This window comes from Palaemon carinicauda, chromosome 6 (genome assembly GCF_036898095.1).
Source record: "Palaemon carinicauda isolate YSFRI2023 chromosome 6, ASM3689809v2, whole genome shotgun sequence".
NCBI lineage: Eukaryota > Metazoa > Arthropoda > Malacostraca > Decapoda > Palaemonidae > Palaemon > Palaemon carinicauda.
In genome coordinates, this window is record NC_090730.1 from 128,520,617 (window position 1) to 128,534,404 (window position 13,788).

General features: G+C 32.2%; 1 pseudogene; it reads right to left on the bottom strand.

The window, feature by feature from the left end:
- LOC137643231 (DE-cadherin-like) overlaps positions 1–11,515 on the bottom strand; it is a 154,667-nt pseudogene extending 143,152 nt beyond the window's left edge.
- Positions 11,516–13,788: the final 2,273 nt, after the last annotated feature.

Sequence of the window (13,788 nt, forward strand, 5' to 3'; positions counted from 1 at the left end):
AATAAGCTTAACTAAGTAACCAGAATTCACAAAGTTTAGGTATCAAAATACCTTGCTTTTTTAACAAATGAAACATATTACTTTATTCACATTAATTCCTTCTAAGAATAGGTCATTATTCGAGAAAATAAAATGGAAATTGATAACAGGTATCAAAATAACAAGGATAGACAATAGACAATTTTCTCAAATATAGAAAACTCTTTTGGGCGAAGGAAATTCGTCACTACAATAATTTTTGTCTATATGTATATAAATCAATCAAGTAGACAGATTATTAGGGAAGGCTAAAAACTGAGCAGTCGAGAGTGAAAAATTAAGCAGTATAAAGAATGTTTATCTCCCCCTCCCATTAAAAAAAAAAAAAAAAAAAAAAAAAAAAACGATACATATTACAGCAATGAGGGCATTTTTGACAAAAAGGATAACAGCCTCTTGCTCTTATGAGTCGATCACTAAATAACGGTGTAAGATTAATAAAAAAAAAAAATAAGTAATGATAATAATATAAATATTCCACCCTGAAAACCCCACAAATTAAGCTAAATCCGTTTATATTTATGGAACTCGCTATTTGCATTCAAATGTATCCTTCTCATAGAATCGGAAGCGACTCAACAATTCTACTTTTCTGTTGTATTTATTTTGTAAATGACAACACGTGAAGCAATTAGTCGTCAATCCAGAATTCATCTGTTTGTTGGTTTTTATTCAAGAGAATCCGATACACATTTCAAACATAAGCTCCTTTTGTTTGCTATGAAACACATTGAAAAAACAATTATGTCTAAAACGACCTCTTTTTGGACTCCGTATGTAAACTACATCTCGAAAATTACTGCAAACAAACAACAGATATACACGTTTTCCTGACACCTCTCCAATCCCTGTGTTCACTAGCAACAGAAATAACTTCATAATTTGCGGAAATAAAACATGAACAAAACAACAGTGAAGTGGACCCTTTCAACAGCGTTTGTATATGAACAATATCAGTTTAGGATAAGCAATTTCATCTGGGGTTTATAAACCATCTTGTGCGAATTCAATACAACATACTCGGAAAACACTCTCACTCCGTTGTAGTATCGATTCTACATCACAATTTATTTAAAATAATTAGGAACACTGATGAATCAAACTATAGTAAGCAACATCCAAGTCCCTCTTATAAAGTGTATCCTGAAGAGGAGTCCAAAAAACATCCATGAGTCTTTTTGACAGTTATACTGGGAAATTATCTTCTCATATAAAAGAATAACGCTGCTTATAACAAAATAAGTACCGGTAATTTTTTTCACTAATATCACTGTCAGATAATAGGGCAAAGTTTCAAAAACCATGAATAGCTTCTGAGGTTTGTTTTAATTCACAGATAGTAACGTTATATTTACTTATTTATTTAATCATTTATGTGTCAAAACTACTCAACGGATTTTTACGAAATTTTCACCACAGATCGATCTTAGGTCATGGACGACCCCATTACAGTTTGGAGATGATACGGATTCGAGATACGGATTTTCATTTTTCACAAGTTTAAAGATCACTTCAAAACCAATTGACGGATTTTCACGAAATTTTCACCACACATGGATCTTAGGCTATGGACGAATCCATTAAATTTCGGAGATGATTCGGTAGCGGATCTGGATTCTAGTGCCGGATTTACATTTTTAAAAATTTTAAAGATTGAGTCAAAGCAAATTGACACATAAGATTTTCACCAAATTCTAACAATGGATAGATATTATGCATCGAAAGAAACCATGAAAGTTTTGGAGGTGATACGGATCAAGATCACAATTTTGGATCAACATTGTACTTCTACTCACCTACTGTACAGTCAGCATATGAAAAGTGGGAGGCGATGTCCGTAGACTTTAGTTAAATGTTGTAAATATTCATTGGTAGAGGTCTGAAATCTCTGATTGCTCTTGTTATGTGATATATTAAATAATACCACTATTCGTAAAAGTCCCGTTCATTATATGCTTACAACGTAAATATTAATTTATATTGATTTCTGAATGAATTCAGTATAAATTTCGATAAAACAATGTTGGCATTGTACTGAGAGCATATTCACATAAACGTCACATAAAAAGGCCAACTCATGCTAATCTTCAGTGACATGTAAGAAAACATGTATATACTTGCAATAGTCATTTTTGCAATAATGATTGTTCATCTTTTTACAAGTATTTTTTTTTCCCAAAATATCATTTACTTCAATCATCTTCCATGGATCTAGGATAAGCTAATATTGTTTGCCTTGAACTGATTCTAAAAGCCTGTACTTACCCGTTTATGCTGATGATAAATAACAGAATTACCATGTTTACATTTTACAGGCAAAATATTTTTAAATGCTGCTAAAAATAATTGTTTTCAAGTGTAAATTACGCACTGTGTGATCTACTTAAGCCATTACTCTACTGTTTTAAATCAGATGTAGTGGAAGGAGAGAGAGAGAGAGAGAGAGAGAGAGAGAGAGAGAGAGAGAGAGAGAGAGTGTTTTAGTTTACTAACCTTTGTATTCAGCGTTGATTTTCAGCAAATAATATCCCTTGGTCAGTTCGTAGTCAAGAGGTCTTTTGTTGTATAGAACACCACTGCTGTCGATGCCGAAGTTGTTGTCGTCATTCACTCGTATTTCCATGTCAGATGTATCCAAGACCGGTGAAGAACTCACTCTTACCTTTATTAAAAGAAAACAATAATAAAAAAAAAGTTGCTATCAACGTCTTTGAGACATGGGTCATCGTCAATATTTTAATATGAAACTCTTTCCTTTATGTGTTTCTTGCATCAGTAAACTTTGCTACAAATATCAATAATTGAATGGACATTTTGAAAGTCTGTTTTTATTTCAGGAAGTTAAACTCAATTAAATTGGCAATTCTTTACACCCTTTGTTTTAACTTCTTTCATGAATATATTGTAAACAAAATACTAGCATAGTTTAGCATTGAAATATTTCGAGATTTTAATCTAAAACATTGATTATGACTATTCAAAAATGATTACGGTTTTAACGAAGCTGTAAACTTATCAGCCTTCAAGAATTCAGAATAGAAATAATCCCAAGCTACTGACATTCCTGAATTGTCCCACTTCATGGGCAAGTCATGTTCAACGGTACTTTTATTCGACCATAACTATGGTAAAAGCCTTAATCATGTCTTTTGACATAGTGGAATAATTTATTTAGACTATCTCTATTCTTTATTTATCGCCAGGTTATTATTATTTCTACTTCAAGATCCTTGGCCTTTTGCACTGTGAAGGGGGTAAGATAGCAAGGGAGGCAGAGAATTAGTTGGCGAGATAAAGTGAAGGATGATATGGAGAGAAGAGGTTTCGTGGTACAGGGTGCATTTGATAGAAGGCATTGATGTGAGAGCACCAGGCAACCGATTCCGTAACGTAGGGATAACGGTGGGAATGAAATCCTTGGCCCTTTAAGAACCAGTATTACTAAACTTATGATTTTGGGAATTTTCAAACATGTCTATAAATTTTCTGACAAACGATCTCAATCGTCGTATATTGCACTGCCTATAATAGATTGTTTTCAGAAACACATTATTGATAAATAACACACCAAACAGTTGGAATTCCATATTTCTTCGACTTTTTGTTCAGAATCAGGCTGTGTCAGGTAGAATTTCAGTTTCAACTTATCTTAAACGAGTCTTTTTGGTTCTTTGTTCCCTTTGAACTCTTCTTCAGCAGACACAATTACTTGACCCTGTAACTTAGACTCTTGCCAACCCTTTCTATTTTATAGTTTGTAGATGAACTAGTGTACGGGAAAGGCTTCGGGTAACGGATATGAAGTAATATCTCTTTTCAACAGAGATGATGTTTCACCGTTTCGTCCCTGTAATCTTTCCTAGACTCTCCAAGTTTATTTCTTACTTCCTTGTCAGGGTTTATCATCTAAACAAAGCCTCCTTTAGGGTTAGTGATAAGCGAGACAAGGGGAGTCAGGGTTGTCACTAAAAAGGCCTTTGGCGAGGAGGGACATTAATGACTGAAGGGGAGAGTCGCTGCTGATGTTAACTGCTAAAATTTCTATTACTTCTGACATCACTCTTATTGGGTTTTCCTAGACTCAGATTTACGTCGTATTTAAGGACTGATACTCTGTTTGTGTTGCTGCAAATGCTAATAATTTGCCTTAGATCAATTAATATGAATCATGATTGGAATATGACTGAAAATCACTATAAATAATTAAATATTTTCACCCACACAAAAAAAAAAAAGAAAATTAAATAAATAAAATCCATGCCCTTATTCTGTCCTTCACAATATAATAATAATAATAATAATAATAATAATAATAATAATAATAATAATAATAATAATAATAATAATAATAATAAAAGAAGAGGAAGAATATCTCCCTTAAATTATACTACAGTGGTCTATGAGATGTCCAATTTTATTGATAACGATTGGTAAAAAGAAATTCTAAATAATAATGACCATAATGAATGCATTACTCATAGCCTTGCATTACTAAGATAACTTAAGTAACCATTATCTATTCGCACTCTTTAATTAATCTTTAAGAAAATAAATTTCTCAGTGTTCAGAAATTGCGCTTAAAATATCATTTTGAAATTCCAATGTCTTTTTCTCATTCATCACTTCATAACTCTTAATAGTTGAAGAAACACAACAACGTTTTCAATATTTTTGGGTGAAGAAACCTTGAAATTAAATAGAAGCATAATTATAAAGTGATTCATAAAAGAGGTTCCAGACTATTTCCATGCTGGAAACGACTTATGAAGAATTGCAAAAGCTCCTGATATCTATCCACCAGATTATCTTCACCTGTGTATTATTAAGGATTTTTTTTCTTTTTTTCTTTTTTGCGCCCTTTACCTCCTAACGTAAACGGAAGCCACGATGAAGAGTCTTACTTCCGGATTTCTCGTCAGTCAAATTTTCCATAACCAATAGTTAGCTATATAGATTTTTTTATCGCACAGGTGACTGTGCGTTGCCTGCAAATCATATTCACTCAAATAATACTAACGCAAAACTATCAAACGAGTCAGTGGTGGATAGGGAATTAGGGAAAAATCGCTCGTTAGTTAGGTATGCAACCTATGATTTTATATTGTGGGCAGGCTGATAAGGGTCTTAACAGAGAGGCGAGCTGGACATGCCTGGTTTATTCCAATCGGCATAGGCTTATATACAAACAATTGAGGATAACAATGATATTAAACAATAATTACAATATGAAATATGCAATGGCAAGATTAAATAAGTTTTTCTATTAGGAGAGAGAGAGAGAGAGAGAGAGAGAGAGAGAGAGAACATTAGTGCTTGAAATACAAGTGCATAACAGCATCCTTTGTTGAGTCAGCTGGTACATTGCTCTCTCTAAATTCACACCACAATGGCTCTTAGCACCCGAGGTTCTTATTACAGAACTTTTGTTTCTATCCTGGTGCGAGGTAATAATTTACTAGTCCTCTTCCCAAATAAGGATGACTTTAGAGAAAAAACATCGCAGTTACTCCATTTACATACTTTTACTGTTGAATTATGGATGAGGCCCCATGCAGCAAAACTTCCAAAACGTTAGCCGCGCCATACAACTACAAAAACATTCACCAGCACTACAAAGGACCCCCGTTTCACCGCAATTATCCATTCTTGCACTTTTTGCACATCAAGGATTTTCTTACCTATTAGAAGCTCATGTCACTGTCCAACCCTTTCCGGGTCTTAATATTTACAAAAACTATATATATATATATATATATATACAAATAAATACACATACATATATATATATATATATATATTTATATATATATATATATATATATATGTATATATGTATATATATACACATATATATATATATGTGTGTGTGTATGTGTGTGTGTGTGTGTGTGTCATCATCAGCCGTTTCTAGTTCACTGCAGGAGAGAGGCCATAGACATGTCTTGTATTTATGTCTGGGGATTGGCTGGTTTTCATCACCGTGTTGGCTGCTGAGGTATGGTGAGGTGGGATACTTTGGTCTGATTGCTCATAGCAAACCAACCTAGTATGAGTGGCCCTGAGTAATATAGCCTCGCTGATCATAGCTGTACTGAATCCATTTTCACCCTGTTATGGTAGCCTTACTCAAATAGGATGGATATATATATATATATATATATATAATATATATATATATATATATATGTGTGTGTGTGTGTGTGTGTGTGTGTATATATAATAGGTAGTAGGTTGGCCAGGGCACCAGCCACCCGTTGAGATACTACCGCTAGAGAGTTATGGGGTCTTTTGACTGGCCAGACAGTACTACGTTAGATCCTCCTCTCTGGTTACGGTTCATTTTCCCTTTGCCTACATACACACTGAATAGTCTGGCATATTCTTCTCATATTCTCCTCTATCCTCATACACCTGACAACACAGATTACCAAACAACTCTTCATCACCCAAGGGGTTATTGCACTGTAATTGTTCAGTGCCACTTTCCTCTTGGTAAGGGTAGAAGAGACTCTTTAGCTATGGTAAGCAGCTCTTCTAGGAGAAGGACACTCCAAAATCAAACCACTGTTCTCTAGTCTTGGGTAGTGCCATAGCCTCTGTACCATGGCCTTTCACTGTCTTGGGTTAGAGTTCTCTTGCTTGAGGGTACACTCGAGCACACTCTCCTATCTTATTTCTCTTCCTTTTGTTTTGTTAAAGTTTTTATAGTTTATATAGGAGATATTTATTGTGGTTACTCTTCTTAGAATATTTTATTTTCCTTTTTTCCTTTCCGCACTGAGCTATTTTTCCTGTTGGAGCCCCGGGGCTTGTAGCATACTGCTTTTCCAACTAGGGTTGTAGCTTAGTAAGTAATAATAATAATAATAATAATAATAATAATAATAATAATAATATATATACACACACACATATATATATATATATATATATATATTTAGATATGTGTATATATTTACACACACACAAACATACATATATATATATATATATGTGTGTATATATATATATTTATATATATATATATATATGTGTGTATATATATATTTATATATATATATATATATATACGCTCACACACATATATATATATATATATATATAAGTGTATATATATATATATATATATCGTAAATTGCCATGCAAAGTGTATTTGTTTTACAAAAAGGACATCTAAACCATTGCTTCCATATATGGATTGATATGCCTTTTAGCGTATTAGCGTATATATATATATATATATATGTGTGTGTGTGTGTGTGTGTGTATTTGTGTGTGTATGTATGTATGCCTACACTATAAATATCTATATATATATATATGAATATATATATATATATATATATACATATATATGCATATGTATAATATATATATATATATATATATGTTTGTGTATATATATAAATATATATATATATATATATATATATTTATATTTATGTGTATATATACAGTATATTATATATATATATATATATATACATACATATATATATACTGTATATATATATATATATATATATTTATATTTATGTGTATATATACAGTATATATATATATATATATATATATGTATGTATGGGGCATCAAACCTCATTTGGAAGCATTGGCTGAGATGTCCCGTATGTAAGCAAAATATTATAATAGTATATTGTAGACATGGCCATCTAAAATATACACCTGTTTGCTTACATATTAAATACCCACAGAGTCCTGATAAAAGTTTAAGATATATATCATAATATATCAGGTACATAAATGAAATGAACATCCAGACACACCAACATATCATAAGAGATACCCATTCTGCTAGCGTGACCATATATCTATTCAAGAAAATTACCTTGATAATTATTTAGCTACTTATCTCTCTCTCTCTCTCTCTCTCTCTCTCTCTCTCTCTCTCTCTCTCATACAGATTACACAGCATTGTTTTAATCTTTACAAGCTTTCTTGATTGAATTTGATTAATATCGTGCCAACCCCATCAAAAGAAAGAAAGAAACAAGCCGATTTGGATTCACACTACTGAATATGTTTTTATCTTATAAAATAATCACAGAGGTAAGATTTATACAAAAAATAAGTCCCTAAGAGGTAGTCACTACGAGGATTGAATGTGTACCATCTGTATAAGAGACAGTAAGTAAATATAATCGAAGAAAGAATTGGCGTATTGAATGCGTAAGCAGGTAGTCATAAGAAAATCCAGAGAAAACATAAATCAAGGATAACGACAATTCAATATGCCATATTGGAGATTGCCATTCTTTTGTGTTTTCTGGGACATTGGGACAATTAATTATCCCTCCTGTGCATACCTAAGTCCCATACATAATTGATCGAATGATTGATTTCCAATGAATAGCATAACAATATTTTACTATCAAAAGCTTGGATTATACTTTTTTTTTTCTTATAATAATTAGAACATGAATTGATGAACATTCAAAGTAACATTCTTTAAATAGTCAATCAATATAGTAGGGTGGGGGATTGAGATTTGAAATCAGACACAACCAATCATAAAAATCAATCGATGTAGAGAGGCTACGGCAAAAAAGGAACCCCTCTCTAGATGAATGGGGTTCCAGATTTACCAAGAGAGATTACGATCCAATATGCCATATTGGAAGACGCCATTCCTTTGCGTTTTATAGGTCATATGGGCAACTATTTTTCCTCCTTTTGCGTATATAATTCGCCCCTTATTTGGCTGTATTACTAAGAGAGAGAGAGAGAGAGAGAGAGAGAGAGAGAGAGAGAGAGAGAGATTAGCTGAATTAGTATAGCATTTAAAATACCAGTTGCTCAAATGTTCATTCGACAAAGGTCAACACTGAACAATACCACCGAGTCTACATGATGTGGTACAAAAAGATTAGGTTTGAATTATGTAACAAAAACTACACAATAGATAAAAGGTTCCCGCTGTCATTTATGCAGCCGTTGAAATGTCATTGAGAATTTATGTTCGTTTTTTATTCATTATGTTTTTGAAAAATATAAAACGCCATATATATACATACACACACACACATATATGTATATATATATATATATATATATATATATATAAAGAACAAACTGGATAAATACATAGACTTTATGAGGAATACAGTGTACAAGGCATCAGACTTTACCATAAAAAAAGAAGTTGCAGATATTCTAAAACTATATAAGGGTAAACATTTTTGTAAATTAAACACCAGATAAGATTTAAGTGTACGGGAAGCAAAAGAAGGAAAGGTTTACTCATTATAATAACATAAAATAAAAATTATCTAACGGTGGAAAACATTTTAAGTTTAATTGAGGGGAAAATTGTAATGAGTATGTCTAAAGATGTATCAAAATCTGCTAACCGGCCTTGAAAGAAAGAGACTTGAGTAACAGTCAAAGAAAAAAAAAGTACTCCGATATAGGCTAATTTAAACGAGACGTAGAAATTCAATGTACTTTTAATATGGCAATTAATTATCTACTTAACTTTTAGTATGTTCAAAATATGTGAAGCGGTTTGAATACAATTCCCCATAAAATGAAATATCTTGGACTGAAATTCTTTGATAGATATAAAAAAAAGGTTAGAAATGGAATATTCTGAGTGAGATGAAGCAAGGAATCAAAAACTCTGGACTGGGGTGCAAATAGAATTTGTATTTTGAAAATACACCCGATGGAAACGAAAATATTTTCATTTGGACTCTGGATTTTGAACGTGACCCAGAAAGTCTACTATATTCTATAAAATATATAGATTTATTGTACACAAAAGATCTGTCTATTTTTTCATACAAACTCCAAGAAGACGAAAATAATCCATGGAAATTTTTAAGCGAAAATGTTATCAACTGTATAATTATTTCCCAATTACGTTGATTAATCAATATGTGCAATATCCTCCAGTCACTTCTTAATAATTTATTTCCTCTTATTTAATAGTGTCATTTATTCTAATTAACATCATGTCCTTTTAGATTATTTCGTTTGAATGCATATTTGTTATGATTAATGCTTTATCATACAGTCTAACTATGAAAATGGCTTAAAAATTTTAAGCTTAAGTGTCACGCGGTTGAATGTATTCTCCCAAAGAGTAAAATATGCAAAATCCAAAAAGGTGAAAAAACGAGGCAACGAAAAAAAGTAAAAATAAATTATTGTCTCATGAGCCAAAATATGAAATAAACTAAATCAAGATGGCAACATTAATCCTGGTATTCAAGAAACTCAACCTATTCTCACCAAATTGACTTAGACTAAAACTATCTGACTGAGCTATTAAGGCTTAAGTTTATAATTTTAATTTCTAATCATAAGAGTTCTCATTTTCAGAGAGTCATTTGGGGAATGGGCTTTGAGAAGGAAGAAAAATGGCAAGCTAAAAAACTTTTTCATCATTATTACTATCCTTAGTAATTTCATAGTCATTAATACTCTTATTATTATTATTATTATTATTATTATTATTATTATTATTATTATTATTATTATTATTATTATTATTATTATTATTATTATTATTATTATCATTATTATTATTATTATTATTATTATTATCATATTATGAATCACGCTTTAACCTTCCTTCTAAGAGCAAAATGCTACTAGCCCAACAAGAGGACGGCCAAGTACGGAATTAAGCGGAGCAGTCAGGAATAAACAATAAAAAAAAAAGCAAAAACTAAAACAAATTAAGAATAATATAAAAGTTAAACGAACAAGTAACCATTGAACTAAAAAACGAGACTTGAGTCAACAAGTTCAATAAAAAACTATTAGTATAAAAGAAATATGAAATAGATTTTCAGGGGATAGCTAATGCATTTCTGATCTCTTTAGAAGACGAAAAATGTAATTCAATTAATTGTCTCACTTGACAACGAAGGAGAGCCAATACGTTTTACCTGCGAATAAAAATAACAAATTTTGTGACCTGAACTGCAAAGGAGGGTCGTATTTTGAAAGGGATCCCAAATGAAACAATAATTTCCAGTCTCTTTCTGGATGGAAAAGAACTTTTCAATTGGGCTTCCAGACTTATGAGCGGTCCTTAAGGGGCAGCATCTTGCATGACACGTTGAGGAAGAAATTGTAACGGCCACCCGAGGGATAAATAATTGAATGAAGCTTCTTGAAAGAAGTCTACTGACTGAGGCTTTCTGAGGAATAATATTGTGACCAGTCTTCCAAAGGAACGAAGGTTGGTGGGGTTTGGACTTTAAAAGAAAGAATATGATGAGGTTGTGGTGGCCTATTGGATAGGGTCATGTCTTGCGATCTGTGGGCGGGAGATCGAGTCCCGCTCACGCCGATAGTTTCTTGTAGTGTCTGGAACCTCACCATCCTTGTGAGCTAAGAATGGGAGGTTTGGGGAAGCCTAGAAGTCTACCTGCTGAGTCACCAGAAGCCATTGCCTGGCCCTTCCTGGTCCTGGCTTGTATGGAGAGGGAGCTTGGGCAGTGACCATATAGGTATATAGTCAGTCTCTAGAGCATTGTCCTGCTAGGTCATTGTCACTCTCCCTTGCCTCTGCCATTCATGGGTGACTTTTAAACCTTTAAAAGGAATATCTACTGCCTACTTCCGAAGAAAAATATAGTTCAAGACGAAACTATAAAGAGAAAGATTTTATCTGGCCTCGAATTGGATGTTGGCCTTCTCTGTAAGACTAAAACGCATAATTGGAGGTTGCTACCATATCAAGATGCAACTTTATATTTAATTTTTTGATAGATAATCCATGATCAATTCAGGCACCAGGATGATACAAGATTAAGATTCCAATGAATAAGGTATACCTGTTTTTAGTTAAAGCTATCTAGAATCAGGAATTATTGAAACTAGAAATGAAGACATAATGTAGTTTATACGCCTTTATCAACACCAGTGATAGTTTATATTATTAGGAAATTATACAAAGCTCAATTGCCAAACAGCCTGTTTAAACGGGATCGTAGGAGAAACATCAGTAAAGTTAGTGATAGGAAACTTGAAATGGATTTATAAAGAACCTAATACCAACTACAGCTTTATATTCATGAGTATTACAGAACAGAATTCAAGGTTAAATATATCATTTACTATATTATATAGGGTTTGCTATGAAAGGATAACGAAAGCCCTGGCTGATTTTGAATAGAAGAGTAAATTGTAACTAAGGTACTCTGTAAACACGAAATTAGAACGAATCATAATGGAAAAATACATCTTTATTTTTTTTACTACAAGGGAAAATTTGGTTTAAATAGGACACCTTGGGGACAAAATACTGTGTATAAAACGATCACGAAAAAAATAACAACTCTAATGGCAAATTAGGAGAAAAGTTTCTATTAAAATATATTCGAGGAAGGGGGTTAAAATTCATTAGAGGAAGAGTGTTTAAAATGAGATTCCAAAATAAATTATTTTATGCAAAGTCCTATGAAAGGCAAAGTCCCTTTCACAATACCCTTAAGTCAAAAAGGATTATCCATAAGAAGAAAAATAACTGCTCAACTATGACAGCAGGATTTGGGAAAGAACGTGACGTTACTGACTCAACGTCTTCCAAAGGAAAATTTGCAAATATTTATAACTGAGCCCTTTTCGAACACACAGCAGGGGAGAACTAAAACATTTTCCTTTCCACAAAAATACATGATAAATTCTAAACTCGGGGAAAATACAAAATTGAGGCTGAATATCATGGCGCAAAATGCATTCAAACTGAAAGGCTTAATGGAAGAATCCCCACATTACGGAACCAATGATATATATATATATATATATATGTATATATATATATATATATATATATTTATACACACACACACCCACATATATATATATATATATATATATATATATATATATATATATACATATATATATATATATATATGTGTGTGTGTGTATATATATATATACACATATATACATATATATATATATATATATACACACACACATATATATATATATATATATATTTATATATATATATATATATACACACATATATATATATATATATATGACATCACACACAGGCAAGACTTCCATGTCATTCTTTGATTATTATGGAAACTAAATCGGACGGAATTTCATGAGTTAATACTTATTTTCTTTTAAAGTATTAACTTTCTAGAACGCTCTATTAATAAAATCTTTCTAAATAGCAAGCATAAACAATCTGCCTTACTCCTCTCTCTCTCTCTCTCTCTCTCTCTCTCTCTCTCTCTCTCTCTCTCTCAAAATAATGATAAAATGAAAGTCTAAAAAAATATTATCTTAAAGAACATTACCCGCCCATCAGCAGGAGAAGCTTCCCTTAGGATCAGCGTCATCACTGAAGTAACAAGAAAAAGAAAAAAAGTGCTATATTTTTGCGAAGAGACCGAGGGTCTTACGATCAAATCATATAAAAAATAAATAAAAAAGGAAGCGGAAAGACAGCACTGGCTGACGTGGAATAAATAGACATCAAAACTGAACAAAGGAGGAAGAATGAAGATGATGACACCACTAAAAACTCGCCTTCCTTTTCTTCTTTCATTAATAAGTTGGGCGTTTTTTAAAGCCTTCGGAAAAAAAAACTAATTGTTCCTGGAACATAAGGAGAAGATAGATTGGAATTATAAGAATAGTCTTTCAGAGTGAACTTCAAAAAAAACACTTCAGGAAAGAGCATCTGGTGCTACCCTCGCTAGCTTATAACCAGCCAACATTTTCCCAAACATGTGCAACAGTCAACCCATA